The following is a 15083-nucleotide window of genomic DNA, read 5'->3' as shown; positions in this document are numbered from 1 at the left end:
TTTCGAGCGGGAACTACTAACCGAGCTCGACATCGCCGCCGCCCAGCTCCATCCCAACAGCTGGGCATTCGTGCGGGCGTTTCAAATTGTGTGCGCACATCCGGGACTACCGGCCTCAGTAGACGTGTTCCTTTTCCTGTTCGAGGCTAAGAACCCTAGAGATCGCCTTTGGGTGAGCCTGAACGGAATTGCTGGGAGGTCGATCCTCTCTATCTTCCAGCAATCTTATAAGGACTGGAAAGGCAAATTCGTCCAAGTGCGCCAGAACGATCGGGACACTTCGCTGCTCGACGGCTTTCCCTTGTACTGGGTAAACAAGGGAACTAAAGACTCCAAAGGAAGCTTTAAAAAGCCAAGAAGCCCCGACAACATGGGTGATTTGGATAAGGACTTGTGCCTCTTCTGGAAAAGCGTGGCAGATGCTAACATCACCTTCCTCACCACTGCGCTCATCTCCTTCGAGTTCTTCGAAGACCAACTCGAGGCTCGCATAGGTTAGTGCTTATCTCAACGCTTAAGTCTTTGCCCCGTGTCGCACTTTTGTTATCCATCCCTGGGCGTCTTGTCCGTTGCTCACTGGACTTGGTCTTTATTTTCTGCACCACTTGTGTGTCTAACTTGCATACTTACCCATGTGTTTATATTTGTCCTTGAGCTGACCTGTATACCTTTTCATCATGCAGATCTCATGCTGGGTAAAGGCAAACTAGCCGAGTTGAGGGCGCTCGCCCGAGCCCATGGGTTGGCGTCGGGCTCCCAAACTGTGCCCAACTCAGTGGTGGAGATCGCCGCTGCTCAGGGCAGATCGCCCCCTAAAGGCCCAGCTCCTTCAGAAGCCTTGCCCGCCCAACAGCGCAAGAAGCTCATCCTCAGGAAGCCAAAGAGGAAAACTCCTCAGGTGGTCCATGAGAATGAAGAGGAAGACGATGAGGCGACTGAGGACGGTCTCATCACCAAAAGAAGAAGGGTGGCGCCTTCTTCACTACCTGCTCCACCTCCTCTTCCAACATCAACACCGTCCTCACCACCAGCTCCCACTCCAACACCGCCTTCTTCGCCAGCTGCAACACCGCCGGTTCAAGCAGTTCCCTTGGCGGCTGCACTTCCCGTGGTTGAGGCTACTGAGCCTAACTTCATGGAGAACCCCCCGAGCGCCTCCACGCCATTTGTATCTGCTGGAGGGGGTCCTCCTTCAACCGCCTCAATCGCCGAAACTGCGGCAGGTGGGATGAAGGTGCTCACAACTCCCCCATCATCATCACCGAGTCCCCCTCGTCACCACCACGCCAAGAAGCTCCAACTCCCCAACCAATTCAAGAAGGTGGTGGCGAGAACCAGCACCAGGCTCCCCCAGTGCTTCCACGAGCAAACCTTTCCCTTGTGGTCAAAGGGGTGTGGGAACCCTTCTCAGCAAAACTCAAGATGATGGCAGAGGATCTCCCCTCCATCATATCAAAAGCTGTGGAGAGTTCCAGCAAGAAACTCCAGGATGACATCTCCGTGCTCCAAGAGGAGAATCGCCTAATAAGGATCGAGGCAGAGAAGTTGTCATTCAAAACCTTGAGAAGAGGTCCGTAGATCGGGAGGTCCTCTTGGGGAAAACCGAAAAGGAGAGGGATGACACCATGGCTAAGCTCGCCGAGGCCAAAAAGGAAAACGAAGGGATCGCCGCAGAGCTGGCCCAAGCGCAGGCGGAGAACAAGAGGGTTACTGAAGACCTTCTTCAAGCTCGGGAGAGGGCTGAAGAACTAAAACAGCAGAACGAGGGGCTCAAGAAGCAGACTGAAGAACTCGAGCTGAGCTCTGCCCAAATCCTCGCTGCTGGGTTTGACGCCGCCCTGGAGCAGCTCTCCTGCCAATATCCTGATCTGGACCTCTCCATGGTGTCACTAAACAACGAAGTGGTGGATGGGAAGATCGTTCCTTCTGAAGACTACCTGATTCCCTCCATTCACTTATTCATCTGTTTTCTCTTGCACAACCTTCTTGTAATAACTTTCCTCCTTTGTATATGTATTTTGAACTGATACCACTTCATTATAAAGTTTTTATGCCTCTTCCTACAATTTCTCTGTTTGCCTTATCTCTCCTTGTACAATTCGCTTCAAACGAAATTAACTTAGCAATTCTGCAGGCACAACTTGTTTACTTGCTGCTCAAACTATCAACTTTCGAATAGCAGCATTCTAGTAACTCGTAAACTTTAAAAGCAGCGAACTTCGTCGTAAAACTACTCACTAATCAGCAAGTTTTACTTCAACTGATAGCTTAAGGCGTAGCTTACCTGTTCTGCTCCATCAAACGGGCCTTTGCTCATGCCACCGCCCGAATCTGATCGCCAGAGGGTCTTGGCGATGTAGGCTTCCTCCTGCCCTCACAACTTGGCCATTGTTCCCTCATCTAGGGGTAGAGGCGCCTTTCGGATCCTTCTCTACCTCCCTGAGCTTCAGAACAAAGAACCGGGTGGCTGGGCGTTCTCTTCGAACCTACCTTAGCCACCCTCTGAACTTCTTCCACCCTTTACACCATACCTGAACTCGTTCAAGACGAGAAGGATTTTATCTTGCCTGAACTCGCTCGACGGCGAGAAGGTCTTTAACTCGTGCCTCTACATTGCCCCAGGGGCTACATCTTCTCTCACCTGGAGGCACTGAGGACTTTTTCTCTTTCTCGCCTGCACTCGCTCGTCGGCGAGGAGGTCTTTAACTCGTGCCTCTGCATTGCCCCAGGGGCTACATCTTCTCTCCCCTGGAGGCACTGAGGACTTTTTCTCTTTCTCGCCTGCACTCGCTCGTCGGCGAGGAGGTCTTTAACTCGTGCCTCTGCATTGCCCCAGGGGCTACATCTTCTCTCCCCTGGAGGCACTGAGGACTTTTTCTCTTTCTTGCCTCAGCCTTCACTCTTGCCTCCTCCCTAACCTCATCCAGCAAATCCAGATTCAGCCTTCTTTCCTCATTCGAGTCTTCCGCTACAAAGTTCTGGAATCTCGGCGAGCTCTCCTGGATTTCCACTGGAATCATTGCGTCGCATCCATAGACCAGGCTGAATGGGGTCTCATGGGTTCCTGACTGCTCGGTGGTGTGGTACGCCCAAACTATACGGGGTACCTCCTCAGCCCACGACCCCTTGGCTTTCTCTAGTCTTCTCTTCAAGCCTCTGAGTAATATCCGATTGGCTGACTCTACTTGGCCATTCGTCTGAGGGTGCTCGACAGATGCAAATACTTGTTGAATTCCCACCCCTTCGCACAGCTTCTTCAATAGGTGACTTGCAAACTGAGTTCCGTTATCTGACACCAGGCACTTGGGCACACCAAACCGGCACACGATGTTCTTCCACACAAAGCTCTCGATCTTGTGTGCGGTGATCTGAGCCACTGGTTCTGCTTCGATCCACTTGGTGAAATATTCAATCGCCACCACCAAGTACTTCATCTGCCTGATCGCCAGCGGGAATGGTCCCAGGATGTCGATTCCCCATGTATGAAACGGCCAAGGGTTGTGAATCGACTTCAACTCCTCGGGAGGCGCCTTGTGCCAATCGGCGTGCTGCTGACATTGCTTGCAACACTGTGCATACTTCTTGCAGTCTTCTCTCATTGTGGGCAAATAATAACCTGCACGGAGGGTTCTTGCGGTAAGAGCTCGACCCCGACGTGACTTCCGCATATCCCTTCATGGAGCTCTGCCATAATTCTTGTACATTTCTCTCCATGCACACATTCTAGGAGTGGGTGAGTGAACCCAAACCTGTACAACTCGCCATCAATCATCGTGAACTTGCTGGAGTTCTTCTTTATCTTCCTGGCCTCCGTCGGATCCAGCGGGAGAAGGCCATCCGCTAGGCATCGCTTGTACTGTGTTACCCAGGTGTCTGGCTCATGGGTAGCGCAGACCTGTGCCACGTTCACCTTCTCTCCCCGACGTGCCCTTATTCTTGGCGATCTCAAGGTCTCCTGAGTCAAAGACCTGTGACTCCTCGCCGCTCTCTCTGTCGACTTGCTTATTTGAAGAACCAGGTGATCTGCCACAAATGCCCTGGGCGTCTTCAGAGTTTCTTGGATCACCGTCCTCTGCCTATCCCCCTTGCCCGAACTGGCGAGCTTAGCTAGCAAGTCTGCTCGGGCATTCTGCTCTCTGGGCACATGCACCACTTCAAAGGAGACAAAGAAACTCCTCAACTCCTGCACATACTCCAGGTAAGCCGCCATTTGTGGATCTTTGGCCTGGAACTCGCCTGTTACTTGTCCCGTGACCAACAGCGAATCACTCTTAGCCATTAACACCCTAGCTCCCATCTCCTTGGCCAGCAAGATACCGGCGATCAGCGCCTCATACTCTGCTTGGTTGTTGCTGGCCTTGAAGGCAAACCTCAGGGACTGCTCGATTAGCACGCCGTTGGGCCGTTCCAAGATGACTCCAGCACCACTGCCCTGCTGGTTCGACGATCCATCCACCGAAAGCACCCAACGAAAGTCATCCCCCTCAACCCGCGTGGCTTCTGACGAGAGCTCGACCACGAAATCTGCGAAAATCTGTCCCTTAATCGGACCTCGGGGCTCATACTTGATGTCGAACTCCGACAGCTCCACAGCCCACTTCACCATCCTCCCAGCTACGTCGGGCTTCTTCAGAACCTTCTGGATGGGCAAGTCGGTCATCACCAGTATTGTGAAGCTATGGAAATAGTGGCGTAACCTTCTTGCCGAAAAGACTACTGCCAGTGCAGCCTTCTCCAGGGCCTGATATCTCGTTTCGGGGCCCTGCAACACCTTACTAACAAAATAAATAGGCCTTTGGGCCTGATCTTGGTCCTGGGCGAGCACCGCACTCACCGCCCTCTCAGTTACAGCAAAATACAACCTGAGAGGGGTTCCCACCAACGGTTTGCACAAAACCGGTGGGCTCGCCAGGTACTCTTTAAGTTTGACGAAGGCTTCTTCACGCTCCTTCGTCCAGGCAAATTTGTTGTTCCGCCTCAAACACTGGAAATACGGATGGCCCTTCTCTCCGCTAGCTGACACGAAACGAGACAGGGCGGCCATCCGACCCGTGAGCTGCTGCACCTCCTTCACGGTCGTGGGGCTCCTCTTCGCCAAGATGGCGGCACACTTATCAGGGTTGGCTTCTATTCCTCTCTCAGTTAAGAGGAATCCCAAGAACTTCCCAGCTTCCACACCAAAGATGCATTTCTCGGGGTTCAGCTTTAACCTGAATTTGGCGATTGTGGTGAACAATTCTTCCAGGTCTGCCACGTGCTTGCTCTTCTCCGGCAAGGTCACGACCATGTCATCTACGTATGCTTGCACATTCCTTCCCAGCATTGGTGCAAGTACCCGATCCATCAGCCTCTGGTATGTGGCTCCCGCGTTCTTCAGCCCGAAGGGCATCACCTTATAGCAGTAGCACGACCTCTCGGTCATGAAGGAGATCTTCTCTTCATCCCTAGGATGCATCTTTATCTGGTTGTACCCCGAGAAGGCATCCAGGAAACTCAGCAACTTACACCCTGCAGCATTGTCGACCAGGGCATCTATACTTGGCAAAGGATATGAATCCTTTGGGCAGGCTTTGTTCAGATCAGTGAAGTCGACGCACATGCGCCACTTCCCATTGCTCTTTTTCACCAGCACGACGTTGGCCAGCCACTCAGGGTACTGCACCTCCCTGATATGGCCTGCAGCAAAGGAGCTTCTGGGTTTCGTCTCTAATCGCCTGCCTCCTCTCCTCGTTGAACTTCCTTCTCCTCTGTCGCACCGGCCTGACCTGGTTGTCCATCGCCAAATGATGGCACAAGAAGTCGGGATCGATCCCGGGCATGTCCGAAGCGGACCATGCAAACGCATCCAGATGCCGCTCTATCACCTTGGCGATCTGGTCCTGGAGCTCAGCCTCCAGAGATCTTCCCAGCTTGAAGATCTTTCCCCCGATCTCCCTTTCGAGCCACTGCTCGACGGGTTTTGGCCTGGTTTCTCTGGCGATCACCGCCCTGGCGATCCCCAGCTCCCTCGCTTCCTCGGGGCGGTTCCTCGGCTCTTCCTCTCAACCGGCGTTCTCCTCCCCCAACTCAGCATCCACCATCACCACGTCGCTTCCGGCGGCCTCCTCTATTACCGTCGGCCTGGGCTTCACACCGGGAGGCGGGGTGGTTGTCACGTAACTCACGGACCTCTTGTTCTTTAGGCTATTCTCATAGCACTTCTTTGCTTCTTTCTGGTCGGATTTGATGGTGATCACCACCCCCTCCATAGATGGCAGCTTCACCTTCATGTGCTGGGTTGAGGGTATAGCGCCTATTCTGTTGAGCGTGGGTCTTCCCAACAGAATGTTGTATGCTGAAGGAGCGTTCACGACAAGGTACTTGATTTTCTCTGTTCTCGAGCCCGCCTCATCCGTGAATGTAGTTCTCAACTCGATGTACCCCCTGACCTCCACCTGGTCGCCAGCGAAACCATACAAACACCCTCCACAGGGCCTCAGCTGGTCAAGGTGATGGAGATCAATCTCAAGAGGACATGGAGGCCAATCAACAAGATCAAGAAGAGGTGGAGGCACAAATGGAGGACGCCCATGGAGGTCAATGTCCACCTCAAAGGATTACAAGAAGCATGTTCAAAGCTTTGGGAGCTAGAGGACATTTATTTTCTCTTTTTGTAATTTCTTTAGTTGAAGGTGCTTAGAGGGAAACATTAGAAACCTCTTTTGTTTTAGCATCTTTTAGGCTTTAGTTAGGAGCTTTAGGAGGGGGGTGTATTAGTAGATAGGTGTAGGTGTAGTTTTTGGGAGGTGTCATAGTAGAAAAAGGTCACACCTCCCATGTGACTTGTTTTTGGTGGGAATTTCAAATGAGTTTATTTGAAATTTCCCACCTATTTTTTCAGCACCTTAGGCTATAAATAGAGGTGCTTCCTTTGTAAAATTCAGATTGGAATTAATCTAAGAAAACTCTACTCAAATTTTGAGTGAACTTTGGAGAGCTTTGAGCCTTCTTCTCTAGTCTTATCTTGATGGATCATTGGAGTCCTCAAGTGGCGGCATCACTCTCATCTAGGAGCATTCCACACTTCTAGTGGCGAGATCATCCAACATTCTTCCATCTTCATGAGCACTCTCTTCTCCTTCCTTTCTTCTCTTTCTATTGTTTTTGTTAGCTTGTGTTCTTGAGTTTTGGTTTGGTGTTCTTGCTGTTTTTTTATGAGTTTTGGTTCGGCAGTTTTATATTTCAGTCCATTCATCTTGTTCCTTTGCTTTTCTTACTCTTTTGTTCGGTTCAATTTGACTAAAATTGGTTCATCCAAATGAGTTTGGGATTTGTTACTAGTTTTTTTGGTGAGTTCTTGTCTTAGAACAATGATCCAACTCTAAGAAAAGTGTCTCTATAATGTCCAACTCAAGGTGATTCCTAAGAAGGTCAAGAACCTTTCTCTTCTAAGCTAGTGGAATCACATCATGTGGTATCATGAGTCTTAGGTTCTTCTTGTTTAATTGTTGAGTTGTGTGCACTTTAATTTCAAGAGCTCTTTAATTTTCTTGCAATTTAAGTTTCTGTTTTAGAATTTTAATTGAGTATTTTTGCTGTTTTTCTTTTACACCAAGTGCTTGTGAAAAGGTTTATGGCACTCATAATTCTTATGACTATGGTTGCTCTTTTGGAATGGCATTATCCTTCCTAGAGTTTACCTTAAGCTTCCTTTCACTTGTTGTTAAAATTTGTGATGTGTCTTTTAATTTTGTAATCATGTCAAGTTTTGTCTTAGTCATGTTATTCCATATTTGTCATTACTTCTAGTAGTACTTTTATTGTTTTGATTGTTTCTTGCTTTGGTGTCATATAATTTTCTGAATTGATGTTGATCCTTTGTGCATTTTCTTTTTAGAATTGAGTTCATACTTGTATTCTAGACCTATACAAGTTCCAATACATCATTTTCTATTATGTCTTTGCTAGTTCATCATCCTGTTTTTTTATTCCTATTAGGATTCCTCTGTTTCTGAAAAAAAGTGCTTACTGTTTTTCCTTATTGCAATTGATTTACTTACTGGAAAATTCTGAAATTCTGGATTTGAGATATTCAAAGTGTTAGAAAAGAATAGAAAAAAGAATCATTCAAAAATACGAAGTACACAAAAAATGATAAATAAAATAAAAAAAGTGTACAATTCTGCCAAAAAAAATACGGTAATCTGGCAGCGATTTTGAAAAATTTATTTCTCTCAATTGGCTTACTTTTTTTAATTGATTCCAGTGCCATTATTGAGTTAACATCTTGAAGTTTCTGTGGTTTAAATTTCATAATCCAGTTCGCTCTACATCATTCCAGTTAAATCAGTGAATATCAAGCACTGTTTGCCTTTTAAAAAAAAAAAATTCCAGTAGCTAATTTTTTGTTTTCTTCATCTACTCTAGAACTTTTCCTTAAGTATTCTTTTGTGTGCCTACTTTTCTCATTGAGTTCTTTATTTTCTTGATTGTCTTTCATTCTTACTCTTTGAGTTTGTCTCACATATAGTTTTCCTTTTGCAATTACCTTTCTTTGCTTATACCTTTTCTTGTTTGTCTTTATTGTTTCATTGGTTTTGTGGTGGTTGCTTTTGAGATTGGTGTGGTTGCTTTGACATCTTTCATTTGAGGATTCCAAGGCCTCAAGATCAGATTGGTGCAAGAACATTATTTCTTTGAGAGTGACCTCTTTTTCTACCTCATTTCACTTCGGCAGTTTCAATTGCAAAGCTCACTGTTTTTGCTAATTTTTTAACTTGTTTGCTGTTTTGTGTGTTTGCTGTTTTTAATTACAAATGGCTGGATTTTCAAGTGATGCATCCTACAAGCAGAATTCTCCTTCCAAAGCTTCAATTCTTGGTGAATTACATGAAGCTCAAAGAACAATTAGACGGTTGGAGGAGAAAATGCAAAAGATGGAGGTCCAACAAGCTAGACCATCTCCTTCTATCCATGATGGACATCATTCTCATAGACCATCTTCAAGAGCTTCTTCAAATGATGTTGGCCGTGAAGATGAGCATAGGAGAAGGAGACCTCCACCCCAAGTCCATGGACAAAGACATCATCACCAAGGGGAAAGAATTCACTACGGCAATGGCTTCTATCATGATGCAAAGTCCAAGCTTCCTTCGGTCAAGTTACCTTGTTTTAATGGTTCTAGTGATCCAAATGTATATTTAGATTGGGAGGCTAAGTGTGAACAAATTTTTGAGATCCATGAGATCCAAGATGAGCATAAGCTCAAGCTAGCCACCCTAGAGTTTAGTGATTATGCCATGAAATGGTGGCATGGAATTGTAAAGGACATTATCTATCACAAGGGTCCTCCCGTGGACTCTTGGAACTCTTTAAAGGATCACATGCGCGCTAGGTTTGTGCCCCCACATTTTAGGAAAGACCTCGTGTTGAGACTCCAACGGTTTCAACAAGGCACGCTAAATGTGGATGAATATTATAAGGAGCTTGAGACGCTTGTGCTTAAAATTGAATTAGAAGAAAGTGAAGAAGCCATGGTTGCTAGGTTTGTGAGTGGTCTTAGGAAGGATATTCAAGACATTGTTGAGTTACAAGAGTATTCATCATTGGGCTCTTTAGTTCATCTTGCAATGAAGGTGGAAGCCCAACTTGCAAAGAAAAACTCTTTTAAAAATGCTTCCAATGATGGATACTACTCCAAGTCTTGGAGAAACAAAACTTCTTTTTCTAAACATCCTTCCAAGGATTCTTCTTTCAAACCCAAGGAATCTAAGCCATCAACTTCTAGACCAAAGTCTCCCACTAGAACATCTAATACTAAATGCTTTAAATGTATGGGTTATGGTCATATTGCTGCAAATTGTCCTTCCAAACGAAGTATGTACATGCATGAGGGCATTGTAGTTAGTGAGTATGATTCGGATTCTCCTAAGCATTCATTGCATTCTCATGCATCTAGTGAGGAAGAGAGTGAATGTCCACTTGAAGGAGACTTGTTAGTTGTGAGAAGACTTCTTGGACAAGTTTCACAACCTTTTGATGAAAGTCAAAGGGAAAATATTTTCCATACAAGATGTCTTATTCAAAACAACATTTGTTCCTTGATAGTGGATGGGGGTAGTTGTGCAAATGTGGCTAGTACAAGAGTAGTAGATAAGCTTGGATTGCCTACTATCTCTCATACAAAGCCCTACAAATTACAATGGCTTAGTGAAGTAGGAGAAATAATTGTTAATAAACAAGTCCTCATCCATTTCTCCATTGGAAAATACAAAAATGAGGTATTATGTGATGTTGTGCCCATGGAAGCTACTCATGTTCTTTTGGGAAGGCCTTGGCAATTTGATAGAAAAGTTTTACATGATGGCTTTACCAACAAACTATCTGTTGAATTCCATGGTCACAAGGTTACTTTAAAATCTCTCTCTCCAAGAGAAGTCCATGAGGACCAAGTTATCATGAAGAAAAAGAGGGAGAGTGAAAAAGATAAAAAAGATAAGAGTTCTAAGCCTACACTCCTTGTGTCTAGGCATGAAATTGAAAGGGAAATAGTGGCTCATCATCCTCTTTTTTTAGCCATCCCTAGAACTCTTAGAGTAGAATCACTTGTCGATAGTTCTCATTGCTTGGAAAATTTGGTAGAAGAGTTCCAAGATGTGTTTCAAGATCCTCCAAATGGACTTCCACCTTTGAGAGGGATTGAGCACCAAATTGATTTGATACCGGGCTCTTCTTTACCAAATCGTCCAGCATATAGGACCAATCCAAGTGAAACCAAGGAAATTCGCCAACAAGTTGAGGCTTTGATTGAGAAAGGGTGGGTGCAAGATAGCATGAGTCCTTGTGCTATGCCTATCATCTTAGTGCCAAAAAAGGATGGCACATGGCGAATGTGTTCGGATTGTAGGGCCATAAATAACATAACCATTAAGTATAGGCATCCCATACCTAGACTAGATGATTTGTTGAATGAATTACATGGTTCTAAAATCTTTTCAAAGATTGATCTTAAAAGCGGCTACAATCAAATCCGTATCAAACCGGGTGATGAATGGAAGACGGCTTTTAAGACCAACTTTGGTTTATATGAGTGGTTAGTTATGCCTTTTGGTTTAACTAATGCACCAAGTACCTTCATGCGCCTCATGCATCATGTTCTTAGACCTTTCATTGGTAAGTTTGTTGTGGTTTACTTTGATGACATTCTCATTTATAGCTTATCTTTGAATGACCATAGGTTGCATGTTAGGCAAGTTTTGGAAACCCTTAGGATGGAACATTTGTATGCTAACCTTGCTAAATGTATGTTTGCTCTTGATCATATAGAATTCCTAGGGTTTGTTGTGAGTTGTAAAGGGGTCCATGTGGACAAAACAAAGGTGGTGGCCATTCAAAATTGGCCTACACCGAAATCTTTGAATGAGGTCCGAAGTTTTCATGGGCTTGCTTCTTTCTATAGAAGATTTGTCCCAAACTTTGGTACCATTGTCGCACCACTCAATGACATAGTGAAAAAGGATGTGGTCTTTCATTGGGGAGAAGCACAACAAAATGCTTTTGATACTTTGAAAGAAAAATTGACTAATGCTCCCATCTTGGCCCTTCCTAATTTCACTAAGACATTTGAGATTGAGTGTGATGCTTCAAGCATAGGTATTGGGGCTGTTCTCCTTCAAGAGGGCCACCCCATAGCCTATTTTAGTGAGAAATTGAAGGGAAGTCATCTCAACTATTCCACCTATGATAAGGAATTATATGCACTTGTTAGGGCTTTGTTTACTTGGCAACACTATCTTTTTCCCAAAGAGTTTGTGATACATAGTGATCATGAATCTCTTAAATATTTGAAAAGCCAAAACAAACTTAACAAGAGGCATGCTAAGTGGGTGGAATTCATTGAGCAATTTCCTTATGTGATCAAACACAAGCAAGGCAAAATAAATATTGTGGCGGATGCTCTTTCTAGAAGATACACCTTGCTAAATCTTTTAACCTCTCAATATCTTGGTTTTGATCACATTAAGGAACTTTATCATGATGACCTTGATTTTTCTCCCATCTATCAAGAGTGTCTTAAAGGAGGACACAAAGACTTTTTTATTCAAGATGGCTTTCTTTTTAAAGGAAAACGTCTTTGTGTTCCCCAAAGCTCTATTAGATTATCTCTTGTTAGAGAAGCTCATGAGGGGGGTTTAATGGGACATTTTGGGGTTGCTAAAACTTTGGATGTGTTGCATGAACATTTCTTTTGGCCACATATGCATAAACATGTTCATAGTTTGTGTGATAAATGCATAGCTTGCCGCAAAGCTAAGTCTAAAATGCATCCCCATGGTCTTTATACTCCTCTTCCTATCCCTTCAATGCCTTGGGTAGATATATCTATGGATTTCATCTTAGGCTTACCCAAGACATCAAAGGGAAAGGACTCCATTTTTGTGGTAGTGGATCGTTTTTCAAAGATGGCTCACTTTATTCCTTGCCACAAAGTGGATGATGCATGCCACATTGCAAACCTCTTCTTTCAAGAAGTGGTTCGCTTGCGTGGGATTCCTAGGTCTATAGTGTCCGATAGAGATCCTAAGTTCTTGAGTCACTTTTGGAAGACCTTGTGGGGCAGGCTTGGAACTAAGCTTTTATTTTCTACCACTTGCCACCCACAAACTGATGGTCAAACCGAGGTGGTGAATAGAACTTTGGGACAACTATTGAGATGCTTTATTTCGGGGAATCTTAGAGTGTGGGAGAATTTACTACCCCATGTTGAGTTTGCATATAACCGAGTAGTAAATTCTACCACCTCCCATTCTCCTTTTGAGGTGGTCTATGGGTTTAATCCCCTAACACCTCTTGATCTTCTTCCTATTCCCCTTCTTGGAGATGTCTTGTGCAAAGATGGGGATGAAAAGGCTTCTTTTGTGAAAACTTTGCATAAAGACATCAAGAAGAGAATTGAGAAGAAGGTTGGCAAGTATGTTGAACTTGCCAATAAAAGGAGAAAAGCATTGTTGTTTGATGAGGGCGATTGGGTTTGGCTTCACTTGAGGAAGGATCGTTTTCCTACTCAAAGGAAGTCCAAACTAATGCCTCGAGGGGATGGACCTTTCCAAGTCCTCAAGAGGATTAATGACAATGCTTATGAGTTAGATATGCCTGATACATTCTTAGGTAGTCATACTTTTAATGTCAGCGATCTAACTCCCTTTTCTGTAGGTCTCCAGAATTCGTGGTCGAATTCTCTCCAACTCGGGGAGTATGATGGAGATCAAGCTCAAGAGGACATGGAGGCCAATCAACAAGATCAAGAAGAGGTGGAGGCACAAATGGAGGACGCCCATGGAGGTCAAAGTCCACCTCAAAGGATTACAAGAAGCATGTTCAAAGCTTTGGGAGCTAGAGGACATTTATTTTCTCTTTTTGTAATTTCTTTAGTTGAAGGTGCTTAGAGGGAAACATTAGAAACCTCTTTTGTTTTAGCATCTTTTAGGCTTTAGTTAGGAGCTTTAGGAGGGGGGTGTATTAGTAGATAGGTGTAGGTGTAGTTTTTGGGAGGTGTCATAGTAGAAAAAGGTCACACCTCCCATGTGACTTGTTTTTGGTGGGAATTTCAAATGAGTTTATTTGAAATTTCCCACCTATTTTTTCAGCACCTTAGGCTATAAATAGAGGTGCTTCCTTTGTAAAATTCAGATTGGAATTAATCTAAGAAAACTCTACTCAAATTTTGAGTGAACTTTGGAGAGCTTTGAGCCTTCTTCTCTAGTCTTATCTTGATGGATCATTGGAGTCCTCAAGTGGCGGCATCACTCTCATCTAGGAGCATTCCACACTTCTAGTGGCGAGATCATCCAACATTCTTCCATCTTCATGAGCACTCTCTTCTCCTTCCTTTCTTCTCTTTCTATTGTTTTTGTTAGCTTGTGTTCTTGAGTTTTGGTTTGGTGTTCTTGCTGTTTTTTTATGAGTTTTGGTTCGGCAGTTTTATATTTCAGTCCATTCATCTTGTTCCTTTGCTTTTCTTACTCTTTTGTTCGGTTCAATTTGACTAAAATTGGTTCATCCAAATGAGTTTGGGATTTGGTACTAGTTTTTTGGTGAGTTCTTGTCTTAGAACAATGATCCAACTCTAAGAAAAGTGCCTCTATAATGTCCAACTCAAGGTGATTCCTAAGAAGGTCAAGAACCTTTCTCTTCTAAGCTAGTGGAATCACATCACAAGGGGTAGCTCCAGCTGTGTGAAAGTCGACCAGAACATCACGTCTGCCGAGCTTCCTTGGTCTACCAGAACCCTGTGGACCTTCCTGCCCGCCGTTATCAGCGAGATGACTATAGGGTCGTTGTCATGAGGCACAACGTCCCGAAGATCTTGCTTTGTGAACGTAATGTCCACATCCGGCGAGTGGTCCTCGAACAAGTCCACCGTCATCACAGACCTCGCATACTTCTTCCTCTGTGACGCGGTGCATCCACCACCCGAGAAACCTCCTGCAATGGTGTGGATCTCTCCGTGAGTGGGCATCTCGTGCTGCTGAGCCTCACCACCTGCGGGCTGGGAGCTCGACGCGCCCCCTGTCCTTCTATCCAGCAAGTAATCATTTAGGAAGCCGCTCTTGACCAGGTCGTCGAGCTGGTATCCTAAAGCCAAACATTAGTCAACGGTGTGAACAAAGCCCTGGTGGAACTCGCACCAGGCGTCTGGCTTTGGTCCCAACACCTTGTCGCCCACCTTCTCCGGCGCCTTCAGCCTGGCCGCTATATTGGGGATGGCAATCAGATCCGCCAACCCCATTGTTCCGTCCGGTTGACCGGGACGTCTTCGTGCGCGACCTCAACCGTCAGCTAGGGACTCCTTCCCACTGGTTACCTGTGGATTCCTGCAAAAAAGAGGACAAAGAGGCGCCCTAGCGGCCGTTTGCACTCCGACGCTCAAGTCAGCCAGCAAGAAACACCAAAACTATTCACCTCCGTCTCTGAGCACCGCGTGTGGCACTCTGAAGGTGGTAAAAAGAACTGTGTATTGTGTGTGTGTTCTTCTCCCTCAGGCAAAAATCTTTTCCCAGTCCCTTGTTCGTAACCTCAAAGCACGAGCAAGCAACTAGAGAGTT

The sequence above is a fragment of the Phaseolus vulgaris genome, chromosome 7 (assembly GCF_000499845.2).
Source record: "Phaseolus vulgaris cultivar G19833 chromosome 7, P. vulgaris v2.0, whole genome shotgun sequence".
Classification (NCBI taxonomy): Eukaryota; Viridiplantae; Streptophyta; class Magnoliopsida; order Fabales; family Fabaceae; genus Phaseolus; species Phaseolus vulgaris.
This window is presented reverse-complemented; position numbering follows the sequence as displayed.